The sequence below is a fragment of the Lacerta agilis genome, chromosome 6 (assembly GCF_009819535.1).
Source record: "Lacerta agilis isolate rLacAgi1 chromosome 6, rLacAgi1.pri, whole genome shotgun sequence".
In the NCBI taxonomy this organism is placed as follows: domain Eukaryota; kingdom Metazoa; phylum Chordata; class Lepidosauria; order Squamata; family Lacertidae; genus Lacerta; species Lacerta agilis.
Window position 1 is genome coordinate 67,014,311 of NC_046317.1, and position 14,305 is coordinate 67,028,615.

General features: G+C 42.7%; 3 long non-coding RNA genes across 3 annotated transcripts; all 3 read left to right on the forward strand.

Annotated features, from left to right (window-relative positions):
- The first annotated feature begins 407 nt into the window (after window positions 1-407).
- Window positions 408-3,371, forward strand: LOC117047797. Its single transcript, XR_004426775.1, has 3 exons — window positions 408-465; window positions 1,375-1,435; window positions 3,100-3,371. It is a non-coding gene; the product is annotated as an uncharacterized LOC117047797 (long non-coding RNA).
- A 5,185-nt stretch (window positions 3,372-8,556) lies between these two features.
- On the forward strand, window positions 8,557-10,734 carry LOC117047798. Its single transcript, XR_004426776.1, has 3 exons — window positions 8,557-8,697; window positions 10,462-10,529; window positions 10,691-10,734. It is a non-coding gene; the product is annotated as an uncharacterized LOC117047798 (long non-coding RNA).
- A 486-nt stretch (window positions 10,735-11,220) lies between these two features.
- LOC117047799 lies at window positions 11,221-12,411 on the forward strand. The gene is made up of 3 exons (XR_004426777.1): window positions 11,221-11,261; window positions 11,392-11,468; window positions 12,108-12,411. It is a non-coding gene; the product is annotated as an uncharacterized LOC117047799 (long non-coding RNA).
- Window positions 12,412-14,305: the final 1,894 nt, after the last annotated feature.

The following is a 14,305-nucleotide window of genomic DNA, read 5'->3' on the forward strand; positions in this document are numbered from 1 at the left end:
AATAATAATAATAATAATTTCATATAAATACAGAGATGGAACAGAACAGAATTATGGTTAAAACATGATAAAATGACAGAAACCAGAAATATAATCTGTTAATCCTTAATGTCTATAGTCTTGGCTCTGACTCAAATCTGATTACACTGGGAATTTCTTTGAAATAAAACTCTAAGGAACAAGAATATTATTAATACCACAACTGAATGGTGATGGCTTCCATATTAATGCAGATGCAGTCATTAAGAATTGTTGTTCTGCCAACATCCCAAGCCCTTCTAAAAAAGAAAAGAAAAATTGCTTATTTGCTTTTCCTTGGAGTTTAGCACCAAGAGTGGCGCCTTCAATTCTGAAGTGAAAGTCAAGATTGATGTTGAATCCAAACTACTCTGGGATTCTTCCAAGAATCATCATTGAAGCTTCAAGGATCTTTATCAACGATATTCAAGTCAAACAGCAAAAAAGGTGAGTGGGGAAGATAATTCATATCCTGGTAACTGAAGAAGGCCATGAGCAGAGAAGGATACATCTCAAATACAAATCTGAGATAAAACTAAACAGTAGAAATAAATAGCTGGCTCAGCTCTTGCTGTTAGTTCCACTTTTCTGGGTTAAGCAGATAAGTTTCAGTCTAGATTTTAAATGCACCTGTTTCTGTTGGATTGGCCCATGAGTCTAACCCAGGGGTCCCCAAACTAAGGCCCGGGGGCCGGATGCGGCTCAATCACCTTCTAAATGTGGCCCGCGGACGGTACAGGAATCAGCGTGTTTTTACATGAGTAGAATGTGTGCTTTTATTTAAAATGCATATCTGGGTTATTTGTGGGGCATAGGAATTCGTTCATTTCTTTTTTCAAAATATAGTCCGGCCCCCCACAAGGTCTGAGGGACAGTGGACCGGCCCCCTGCTGAAAAAGTTTGCTGACCCCTGGTCTAACCCAATGTGAAGAATAATGGCAAAAACTGCAGCAATTTTGATAATGATAAAATCTGATTGAACTTTTTGGCAACATTTTTGGCTGCAACCTAATTATATTCTGCTACCTTGCTAATTGCCATCAAACAAGCATTTGGTCTTCAGTTGTGGGTTTCTGCATGTGTAACTTGAAGGCCATAAGGCCTCTTCCAAAGACTGAAGTTAAAATTATTTTTCAGTGTTTGGACGTGTGGAATACACCCAGCCATTTGCCAGCAGCATATATTCTCTAACTTGTTCATGTTGTTCCTTTATATCTGTATTCCTGTTTTGCAACCAACCTAGGTTTAAGCTTTAGAATGTGAGATAAGAACTGCAAAGCGATAGGAATACTGAAATTTCTACATGCTTATAATTGATCCTTATAATCAGTGATGTCAATAATTCCTTTTGCTCAGTGTGGCTGGACCAGATGAGAACAACATGCAATCTGTGGTCTGGACAATTTTGATTGATGTGGTAAGCTGGGCAACTATGTACCGTATTTTTCGCTCCATAGAACGCACCGGACCATAGGGCGCACCTCATTTTTAGAGGAGGAAACAAGGGAAAAAAAATATTTTGCTGGTTTTCCTCCTCTAAAAGCCCTTTTTTGTGTTTTGTTTTGTTTTTGAGGATCAGCTAAAAGTTTTGCAGCTTTTTTGCAAAGGGAAAAGCCCTGGCTTTCTTGAGGATCAGCTAAAAGTTTTGCAGCTGTTTTTGCAAAGGCAAAAGGCTTTTTTTAGGATCAGCTAAAAGTTTTGCAGCTTTTTTTGCAAAGGGAAAAGCCCTGGGTTTTTTTCCCCGAGGATCAGCTAGGTTTTGCAGCTTTTTTTGCAAAGGGGGAAAAGCAAAGCTCCTTTTGCAAAGGGGGAAAAGCAAAGAGGAAAAGCCCCATTTTTATGAGGTTTAACTCACATTTCTGAAAAATCTTAAGGAAAGGGAGCCATTTCTACAGTTTCCAGACAGATAATCTAATCAGCCAGTCACATGTCCTGGGGAAACAAACAACCTCCCTCTGCAGCACATTCAACAAAGGAGGGCGGGGCTGAAAGGGAGCCGGGACTCTTATCTCTCTCCCGATCTCTTGCTGATCAGCTGCTGAGCGGGGTCCTTTCAACACTCCCTTTTCTCTTTGTAAAATAAAAAGCATGATCCTCTTTTGGCCCCTGGGCAATTCAGCTCCAGGGACCACCATTCGCTCCATAAGACGCACAGGCATTTCCCCTTACTTTTCATGAGGAAAAAAGTGCGTCTTATGGAGCAAAAAATACGGTACATTGTTTTCACGAATGTATGTGTTTTTGTGCTCAATTCCCCCTGAAATAATGCATCTTTGTACCCATTTTTTTTGTTGGAGAACTGCATAATGAAATTTGGTGCAAATTTCAAAAGACAGCTGTCTTTAAGTTTGCATATTGGTTTGAGAAATGTGAATTATGTAGGTTCACGTGAACCACAAGAGTTTCTTCCCTATCAAGAGCATGCAAGTTGACAAAGTTCTCCAGCACTACATTTTCTCTATTTGGGGGCAAAAGTGTGACTCCCTTGCTTTGGGTTTACTATTACAGGATACACACAGAAGTTTCTATGTCGCAAACATATAGGACATTTGGATCCTGATTTGTCTTCAGGGAGATTAGATGACCTTGACTATTTCAGGAGCATTTGTTGCTATTTGTTTGTGGGGAGGCTAGACAATGCTGTGTCAAAGCAAGTGTTATCCCACATTTCCCATTGCATTTTCCCAGCACTTTCCTTCTTGAAAAAAGTCCAATGTTTTTTGGGGGGGAAGTGGGGTTGCTGTGCAAAACCTCCTGTTCAACTATAATTGTGCAACCTGGATTTGCTAATATGTGATTGAATCCCACCCAAAAATCACTATGGCCTAGAAGTGTCTGAGGGTATTCAGCCCTGATCTGAGTGAAATTCAGAAATTCCATAAGAAATTCCTAGGATAGCTACCCGTAATTCATTGTGTACTTCTACACTAAAACATGCATTTTACATGATTCTTAAAGAATTCTCTCAACACCTTGTTTCAGGAGGACTTGGCAACAGTCCTTTCCATTCCAAATTATTCTCTTCCTGACTTTGTGTGTTTGATTCTTTACTGTGTGCTCTACATTCACTCTGTTTTACAGATCCGTCACTGCATCCGATTGGTAGCTGACATCCTTAATGTGTCACTTCTGAGTACACTGGCTTGTAAGTTGCTGATGACACCCTCTTTTTCCAACAACCTTTGCTTCTGCTGGGGAGACTTTGTGGAACAGCCTAGCAGAGGCTAACAGATAACCTTGTTTGGAAACAGAAGATAAGAAATCAGCTGGTAACTCTCCAAGCGTTCTATGCCCTACATTAGGTATGGTTACCTCACAGTGATTCTCCACGGTTTTATTAAGTCAATCCATCAACGGAAGTGGTCTGTATTCAGGGATACCTATCTGGTCCCAAGAATTACTGCCAATTAACTCATTGAGCATCATAAGCAACAATTGCCCTTGTCTGATAGCCTGCCCTATTTCTAAGGCTCGAGGCAAATGGTTGAACTGAATGTACTTTTCAAGTCTGTTTTAACCTTACGGTTTAAAGGAGCAGCATGAAAGAGGTGGCTCAGGTCCCAATAGCCACATGCTCTTTCATGGGTGTTGCACGTGATTCAACAATCTCTTTGTATTTCTCTGCAGGTGCAGTTCCTGTTGGAACATTTGGGACCATCCATTATGATCTAATAGGTTCCCCTAAAGTAAACGATAGGTATTTCCTGATTCCTTATCAGGCAAGTATTATTCTTGGCTTTGGAGAACAGGTTGCGTTATGAAACTCTGACTAATCCCCATATCTATAACCTCTTTTCTTGCCTTGTGATTGTGGCAATGGAAGTCAGGCGTAGATGTAGTTCTGGTGTGCCTTTCTGCTGCTGTTCCTGTTTTATTTCTCAAGGTCTGCCTTTATAAGAAGAAGCACATGGCACATCTCTCTTGGGAAGGTACCATTTCAGGATATTTGGGGGGAGCGGAATTGCATGACTGAATGGTACCCAACACCAGAAATTCCTAACACAAAGAAAACTAGTAGGTTGAGGCATGGGCATACCCAAGGGGGGGCAGGAGGGGGCACCTGCCCCCCCAGAAGCAAATAATAATAATAATTAAATGGTTATCAACAGCCTAAAAGGAAAAAAAGCTCTCCTAAAAAGCTCAACTACCAGTCTTTCTCCCCCTCCCAAAATCTAAATAGCAATTGAGCTCTGCCGACCGGCAGCCGGCCACTGCGTGTGTGTGTGTGTGTTGCGCCGGCTGATCGTTGCAAAGGAGCTTTGGAAAAAGTTCCCTTGCATGGTGAGTTGCGATGGCTGAGGATCCTAGGAAACTGAGTTTTTCAGCCATTTGGGGGCTTTCTGTTTGGGGGGGGGGGAAACGGGGCATTCCTCATCCCCAAAAAAGGTCAACAACTTTGAGCTGAACCCCAAAAAACGGGGGTAGATCACTGCTGAAAGTAGATCACAGTCTCTTGGGAGTTGGCCACCCCTGGTATAAGACATGTAACTAGAATAATTTTTTTTTAAAAAAAAATCAAGCAAATAATTGTAATAATTACCGTAATAAAGCACTGCTATAATTATATATAATTTTCCTAAAATTTTGGTTTCATTCGCCTTTCCGTGCTGAAATGTCACAACCTGAACAACCATGGCTTGTCCCCCCCCCCTCTAGTTTTGATCCTGGGTACGCCCCTGGGTTGAGGGGAAAGGTAGACAAGAGAGAGAGGGAGAGAATGTGTGTGTACAGGTATGTATTCGGTGAGAGGATAATCAGCCCAGCCTTAGGCAAAACTCCTCACCTGGGTGCATGGTCTTAAGTCTAATGACATCTGTAGGACTAAAGAGCACAGAACTTGACTGATGGTTAGAGTGTTGGTTTTATTTCTGTAGTTCTGTATTTCCCTTACCCATCCTTCACCACAAGATCCCAGGGTGGGATAAAGCAATAAAATATACAATCAAAACACAAATGAAACAGTTGTGATCTTAAAACATTTAAAGACAATTCCATGTGTAAAAATAGTTTAAAAATAATTCCAATACAGATGGGGGTTGGGACAAGATCTCCACTTAAAAGACTTGCCGAAAGAGGAAGGTCTTCAGTAGGTCCCCAAATGATAACAGATGGGGTCAGTCATGTAACAGGAGGGAAAACCAGCATGCTGAATTCCTGATTCCTGCAGAAGCCTGAAGTTATCTGCAGGAGACCCTCTGCTGCAGAGTGCAGTGGTTGATTGGGTATAAGGTATTGGAAGAAGTGTGCATGCACACGAAAGCTCATACCAAGAACAAATTTAGTTGGTCTTTAAGGTGCTACTGGAAGGATTTTTTGTTTTGTTTTGTTTCGACTATGGCAGACTAACACGGCTACCTACCTGTAACAGGGTATAAGGGGATAAACTGGGTTTTTGAAACACAAGATTCTCAAACCAGCAAGCAGAGTTCCTGCAAACAGTTGGGAAGGAGAAATAGCAGCCTTAAGGCTGACTTACTCGCTTTAAAGGATTAACAAGGATCTCCTGCATTTTCCCCTTGGATCTCCCACTAGGCTACATTTCAGGTTTCTCTGCCGGGAAGCCCACCCAGCACCACACTTTTCCAAGCGACTCCACAGTCTGGCACTAACTTCCACTTGACTCTGAGCAAGGATTTCATCAGCATTGGGATCACTGCCCTAACTGGAGGCTGCAGTGCCAACCTTACCAAAGGAGCAGGGGTAAAGTGACCATAACTTTTGGGTTTCCATGCTTCTATATGACACAGTGTTGGTGCTATACATTTTGTGGCTGTAGACAAAATGTTGCCAAAATGATCTACTCTTAGCCATACATGTGCACCTGTGAGCCCTTGCAACTCTGCTCCCCACACCGGTGATTCCATATTTTAGGAGCAGTATGGGGAGCAACAACGGAAGATGGATTCATATTTTGCTTGCGGGCATCTGGTTGGCTGCTCTAGAAAAGAGGATTTGCTCTGATCAGCCAGCAGGTCTCTTATGTTCTTGTTCCCCTTTCTCCCTTTACCTCTCTTATACTCCTCCCCCATCCTCTGATGGATCCATTGACTTTCTCATGAAAAGTGCCCCTTTCCGTTATAGAATCTGCTCTTCACAAAGGGTTGATAAATTTTTTTCACTGGATTTCTGTGGCTGTGCTTTTAACAGTAGCTTAGCATACAGAAGCACCAGGGAAAGATTTTACCAACCTAGAGATAACTATTTAACAGCAAATTTCTGTAGATTAAGTTTGTTGCCCAAGAGAAAACAGTAGCTACAAAATCTATATTATAGTAGATGTGGGGGACCTATGGTCCTCCAGATGTTGCCGGGCTATATTGCCCATCATCTTTAACGGTCGGCTATGCTGGATGGGGCTGACAGGAGCTGGACTTCAACAACAGCTGAAGGACCACCAGCTCTCCTGCTATAGAGGACTGTTCCGAGGTTATCCTTGATAGATTTAGGGCAGGATGATTGGACATTTCCGGGTTTTGAGGATTGCTTCTATTTCTAGAACAGCGTAGCCTCATAGAACATAAAAGGTCATCCTCAATCCAGGATGCATAATTGGCTGTGCATCTCCTTCCTTCTATTGTACCGGTAATTTCACCAGATCATTTTCAAGCACACTTTCTCTAAAAATAGCATGATGAATGGAAATGGTTTGCTCCTCAGCCCCTGTCCTATCACTGATTGTCCCTGATTAGCTATCTGCTTCCTGGCTTCTCCCTCTGAAACGGACTGTATTGTGAAGGAAGTAATATTGTTTCCGTGGTCACTTTGAACATATGTCTTACAATGTCCCTTATTCCTGCCCTCATCTTTCATAATCAGATGCTTGTCCTTCTCCCTGCCTTTGCACACACCTTTTCTTTTGCTCCTCTTGTTTGAGAGAGGGGGATTTTGGTTTTGAGAGTGCAAAAGAGCCTTCATTCGTTCAAATCTCATTTTATTTGTTCAAATGCCATTTCTCAAGTTGCTTCTCCCCATGCTTTGTGGATGAAGGTAGTGCCAGGATTATAAAAAAAAATGTATGAAGTAGGAAAATCCTGATTGTTCCAGCAAGTCTCCTCAACAATGGACTCCTAGAACTCATGACAATCAGGTGAAAAACAAAAACAAATTGTGCTTGGACACAGACAGCAGCCGATGACCACTGAGGCCAGTGGGGCAAAGGACAGAGCAGAGGGCAAGGCAACTAACAGCAGGTAGAGCTAGTGGTAAGTGGAGCCAGAGGACCCAATAGGAAGAGCACGCTTGACACAGAGAGAAAACACTCAGAATTGAAGCAGTGGGACAGGAAAAAAAAAGATGGGGGTAGAGGTTAGGTGGGGGAGAAAAAGGTTAAGGGTTGGGTGCTCTTGGAGACAGGAGAAAGAGAGAGAAAGGTTAAGTAGCAGGAGGGGGCAGAAAGAGCAAGGCCCAAGAGGCGGAAGACAGACCAATGCAAGGGGCTGGGAGAGCGGAGAAACAGAGAGTCTAAGGGGGGGGGGGAAGCTTTTCTGTGCTGCACTGCAAGAAATGAAGGCCTTTTCACACAGCACAACACAGAAGCCAAACTCTCTTGTCAGGGTTCCTTGTCCCTGTGTTAAAGCAAGGCAACACAGAGTCCCTTCCGTTGTTTCCCATCCAGCCTCCAAAGTGGTGTGTTAGCTCATATTGGAGTTATTTGGTTCCAACTACCTACGTAAGACCTTTTTGTATGCAGAGTAAGGCTACATGAAAGGAGAGAGGAAGAGAGACAGAGTGAATGGTTCTAACACGGGAGAAGGGAAGAGTGGGCTCAAGCTGCTGTTGGTGGCTGGCCTTTTTGATTTCTCCCATTGGCCTGCTAGCCCTGAATGAGGGTGTTTCAGAAATTAATTCGAGATACCCAAAGCTGATTCACTTTACTATTCCCTTTATCAGCAGAAACAACTCATGACAACTGGCTTGGCAAGTGCAATTACAAAGGTTAGTGTGTTTTCTTTTTATGCTCCTCTGGCAATAGGCCATTCAAATCAAGCACTTGATCTTCTCCTTATAGGTGTGCATCTTTTAAGGATTTACTGTGAGTCATTAAGGCTGCAGTCCCATGATAGAAAGCTCCATTGAACTCAGTGAGGCTTTCTTCTGAGAAGACATGTATAGGATTGCCTGCTTATGCAGCACAGGACATAACTAAGTCATGCAACCCAAAGTTTGCTTGCTTAAAAAAGGAAGTGCTTCATACAAATTTGCATTAATAAAGTCAGCAGGCAATTACTGTTGTTGCATACAAAGTCTAACTAATTAGCTGCCTAGATGCACTGATGTGCTTGCCTAAGTATTAGAATCTTATATGCTTGTTAAGCTTGGAATCTGCTGAATATATATTTGCATTAAAAGCTCTTTTGGTAGCAGAACCTGAACACAGTATCTGCATTCTAAATCTCATTGTCTCATGAGACCATTCTTTAGGATAATAGTCGTGGAAATTGTGTCTTGTCCTAATGGGAATGAAGGTCTGTAGAAGTGGCAGCCACACACCAGAAACTCATGACACCTTGCCTTCTCTTGCAGATTTCAGAACACTTCCCTGCTCCACAACCTTTGGTGGTAAAGATAAGAGGCTCAAATTTTCCACTCGTTTCCATAGAAAGCCAGAGTGTTGTGGTGAAACAGCCTCTTTTCACTGATGTGTTTGTACATGGTCAGTCTGTCCTGCAGTGGGAAGTTGTGAGTATTGAAGCAAAACACCTGCATGGCCTCCATTTTATTTATTTATCTAAAAAAGTTCTCTCCTTCATCAAAAGCAGAGATAGGAACCTGGGCCTTTCAGATGTTGACTGTCTACAGCTCCAACAACCTCTGTCTATTGGCCATGCTGATGAGAGTCAAACAGCAGTTGGAGAGCCACAGGTTCCCAATCTCTGATCAAAAGATTCCAGGAACAGTGTAAACCAATAAATACTGCATGGCATCTGGTTGGCCACTGTGAGAACAGGATGCTGGACTTGATGAGCCATTGATCCGATCCATCAGGCTCTTCTTATGTTCTTAAGTAAACTTTACAAAATGCAGAAAAAACAAGAATTGCACAGCACATTGGCCACGGTACACTAATTATATTCTGCCAATGGCCAAGTTCCCCTCAACTAACCCTCCCTTACACATGCAACATTCACACACATGCCCCCATACAGTAAACGCAAACTTGTCAGATTATCCTAGCCAGATTATCACTGACAAAGCAATGGCCAATTCCTGTTGAACAGAATAGAAAATAATTAATAATAATAATAATAATAATAATAATAATAATAATAATAATAATAATAAATTACCAGAGCCAGTGTGGTGTAGTGGTTAAGAGTGGTAGACTTATAATCTGGGGCAGTGTTTTTCAACCACTGTTCCGCGGCACACTAGTGTGCCGCGAGATGTTGCCTGGTGTTCCGTGGGGAAAATTGAAAAATTCGAAAGATTTGTGTTTATTTGATTCCTATTCAAGAGAATTACTCTATATATAGTCAATATAGGCACAGAGTTAAATTTTTTAACATTTTCTAATGGTGGTGTGCCTCGTGATTTTTTTCATGAAACAAGTGTGCCTTTGCCCAAAAAAGGTTGAAAAACAATGATCTGGGGAATCGGGTTCACGTCTCCGCTCCTGGGCTAGTCACACTTCTTTGAAGTCTCTCAGCCCCACTCACCTCACAGAGTGTTTGTTGTGGAGGAGGAAGGAAAAGGAGAATGTTAGCTGCTTTGAGACTCCTTCGGGTAGTGATAAAGTGGGATATCAAATCCAAACTCCTCCTCCCCTTCTTCTTCTTCTTCTTCTTCTTCTTCTTCTTCTTCTTCTTCTTCTTCTTCTTCTTCTTCTTCTTCCCCACCCACTTTGGGTGGCTTCCAACAGAATATAAAAAACATAATGAAACACCAGGCATTAAAACTTCATGATACAGGGCTGCCTTCAGATATCTTCGGAAAGTCATATAATTCTTTATCTCTTTGAAACAGTTCACTCATAATAGGATGGTCTTGTTTTGTATGTCACTTGATGTATGTAGAAATGAATGCTGTTCCCTATGCAGCCAGAGTAAATTAACAGTGTCTTTTACAAATAAGAAGAAAGAAATAGAAAGGGGGGGGGGAATGCGCTATAATCCATGCATGTATACATGCAACTACCAGCAGTTTCTTGGTCGTCCCCCCTCCAGGCACAAACTTGTTATGTGATCTACAACAAACACAACAGCACTAACAAAGCTAAGACTTTCTAGAGAGGTAACATTTGCTGTGCTAGTCTAGGTCCCACAATTTAATACATATATTATGGTATAAGGTTTACATCTGATGAAGTAGACGCTAGTCTGTGGTGCCATAATAAATGTTAGCCCTTAAGATGCCACAACACCTTTTTTTTAACAGTTAAGACTGTAATTGAGGCTGTGCCAGTCCAGCCATTTGCAATGATACATATTTTTGTTGTTGTTGCAGATCATCATCTTCAATGCAAAGCTCTCAGCTTCTAATGGCAAGCTGTTAATCTCTTTGTCACAAAAGAGGTATCGGTATTTTTCTTACTGGATTTGTTTTCAGTTAGTAGCGAGAGATTGTGAGCAGCTAGTAGGAATAAGGAATACAGCCATGGCACACCCACTGCTGTAGAGAGTCATAGCTTGCATTCCCCCTCCTGTCCTAATCTTATTGCTTTCTTTCCCTGTAGCTTTGATGGTGTTCAGGCATCCTCATCTGTTGGTGCTACCAATGTAAGTCTTCTCTTCGAGGCCTGAAAAATGCCACAGGCAAATCAATCCATTTTGCATGAAACAACAGGGTGTGCTGTATAGCATGAGCCTTCAATGAGGGTTGAGGATATTGACTGCATGTTTTATAGCCAGATACTCTAGGAGGAGGTAAAGCTCTCTCTACTCCAAACTTATCTACGTGGCTTAGGTATAGCTTTGTGGTTTGGCATTTGAGAAGGAAAGCTGAATACACCCTAGCCACCAGGCAAATGGGTTATTAATGGATTATGTGAAAGGCTTCCTGGTGAAGCTCTGTGCATGGATTTCAATAGATCACTTGAATCCACTTTTATTATAGTTCTTAAAAGACAGCCCAATCCTTACAGTACATGCGGTGGATTTACAGTATATGGATTTAAAATGTGTACTAAATGTAAGACTCGGGCCTGTCTATGATTCTACTGAAAGAGTGTCCTATATTCCAGGCCCAGAAGCTCCATGAGTACATCAATGACCTTCATACAAACAACTTCCTACCAGCCATGAATGGTAAGCCAGGCAGCTGCCTCACAGAAAATGGAGGGCTTCAGCTGAGGGAACAGGAGCTAACATTTAATGAGGGGCAGCTCAGCTAAGTAATGACCATGAAGGCAGGTCCATTGGCTGTTCTCTGTTCTAGGCATGCTCAGGAGAGGAATTACCTTGCCTTCCATGCTAAATGTCAAGTGGACCAAAGTCAACACTGCCCTTTTCCAGGTACAGCAAAGACGCAGAACCTTATAGCAATAGCTGCCATCTCCCAGCAATGGAAGGCTGCCATCCTTCTAACACCACCTTGGCATTGCAAGATGGACACGAGGGAGGGGGCATATTTTCTTGTTTAGATTCAATTATTTGGTTCCCTGTGTATATTGTATTTGTCCTGCTTGAATTTCCAAGGGAAGTGGGAGGAGGGAAACAAGGTCAGGCAAAGAGCAGCATCCACTAATCCTGCTAGCTAAGCTCTGAAATGTGCTTTCTTAGGAAAGAGCTAGGCCTACCTGAAGCCTTAGGTAGGCTGGCAAGGCCTGCATTGTAGTTGGCTCCACCTGCTTGAGGAGCTAGCTATTCTGACTCAAAGGGTCCTCAACCAATACAATGTGGAAGGGATGGGATGCAATGTTATTGGGGGTTCAACTTGTGAGTTGGAGGGAGGCAAAAGAGCTATGTCCTTAGGTTGGGAAGGCCCATGGGAACATACCATTGAGGGGCTCCTACTGAGTGGAGTTGCCTGCGTTTCCTCATCTGTGTTCTCCTCAAAGTAGTGTGCTGGGCTGGGTACTTCCATCTGTTATTGGAATAAATACTGCTATCTCAAAGGAATAACTTAAACACCTATAACTTCTCTCTTCTTAGGACGGTCTAGTGATTTCAATGTGACCAATCAAATTAGCAGCACCTTGAAGAGGCAGAATGTTAAAAGAGTTCATCAAATGTTCACTTCAAACTGATTGGATTATACGTTCTAATGCTCTGGGATTTATCATATTTCAACTGCCAAACTTCAGGGTGATGGTTGTTAATTCAGTTTGTTGTAGGTAGCCAATTTCTTGTATATCCTGTAATAAAGGGCTCACATGACCCTCTAAGTGTGTAAAAGCTGAGAGCATCACCTCTTGGTAGGAGGGACACCAATATGCAGGAATTATAGAATTGTAGAATTGGGAGGAACCCAATGGGTAATCCAACCCTACTCCCTGCAGTGCAGAAGTCATACCCTGACAAATGATATGGTTAGTTCCCTGTCTCATCTTCTGCTGGAGGTACCTTTTAAAAAAGCCAGGTGGACAAAAAAGGCCATTAACCCAAGATGATGCAATAGGGATTGGTAGTACTCGGAAATACACTTCAGGCTCTGCTGATTAAAGCAACAACTTCTCAGTAGCCAGGAAAGCTGCAGAATATTACAATGTTGTGTTTATTTGAATTGTTCACTGTGGTTGGAAGCTTAAATTTGGAAATAAGTTCTGTCCACAGTCCTCCTTTCTATCTAGACAGATTGTGGTAGGCCAAGGCTCCTCCACCCTCTTCCAGCAAGTCTTGTTGCCACAGCCACTACATCACTCATGCCTCTCCCTTCACTTCTGTGATTGCAGCCAACCAAAGGCGGGTTTTCTCCTGTGGTCAACAGCTCTTAACCCAGAGTGCTGTTATACCTGACCCTGACCATTGTGTTCCTGAAAGGTCCTGCTAATGCTCCCTCTGGCAAGTCATGCTGAGCAGCCCAGAGCACAGTCGCTTTCTTCCCTTATTGAGCATGCCAGGCACATTTCCACACAGTTCCTGTGTTGACATGATGCCCTTCTGCTACACAGATGGAGGGAGACGGTGGCTGCTCGCTGCCACTCCCAGATAGAAAGTCTGGTTCATCTATTATGCAGCAAACATAACAGGGCAGTTCTGCTGGAGAGATGAGGAGCATCAGGCACACAGCAGGAAGGAACCCCTTGGCCTTTCCCCCGCTATTGTGCCTTCCTTGACTCCGACTCAATTTCTCACTCTCCCAGCTGTGATGACCACATGGGCAGACCTGACTTTGGCCCTCCTGCTCTGTGGTGGGGAAAACTGGGCTTCAAAGACACCAGGAGAGTGTAGATTTATGCAAGTGTGGTGCCAGAAGAGTCACAAGGCAAGAGCCTTCTCAGGGATGGAAGCAGAAATGCTAAAGCTGTAGGGTGTCCATGTGTCTGACTTTACAGAGGACAGCCCTCTAAACTGAAGTGCTGTCTGTCTGGAGGTATCCTCACTTTGAAGGGCTGTCCCGTCTAAGTCCATTTTAAAGATAAAGAACCATGAAAAGGAATTACAGCAGCCTTGATGCTTATCAACAACACGCAACAGCAAACTGAGGTGGCACATGTTACCTGGTCACAGTCTTTCCCACTTTGGTGTGTTGTACTTCTATTTAACTCAGAGCAGCTGTTTCCCATATACAGTTTTTATGCAGAGCAATGCCCTCTTCTGCTGAATCCTTGGTGAATTCTTCTCTTTTTGGCAGTGCATCAGTCTGGGATATAAAACCCACAAACAGCAAATAATACAGATGCCAGATGTAGTGAACGGTCACATTGTTCAATATGGAAGGTTCTAGAAAACTGGATTTCAAACTGTGTCCTGAGAAACCTTGTTAAGAGAATCTTTGGTTTTGAGGAAATGTATCAGGAATAGCTCAATGGTGGGAAAGCACAAATTTTGGAAACACTTTATTAAGAATCAGTTTGGACACCATCTCCAATTTTCTCCCATGATGTGTCAGATGGAGCAACAGTAGCCCTTTTCAAGAGTTACTTTCAATTGCTTTTTAACACATAGTATGGAGAGTGGGTTAGATGGGATGAGCAGCCCCCTCCACTGTTATTTCAATCACCTACTGGTTCTTAGTAGGTGATTGTCTTCAGCAGGGGACCTTTTGCATCCATGGAGGCTCCCCATACATTTCTGAACCCCATTGTGTCTTCACATGTTTATTGTGTGCACTTCTAGGGTGATTTCTATGGTATAGTTCCAGGGTGGGCTACAAAAATATTGCAATTAAATGTAAGTATGATTATCAT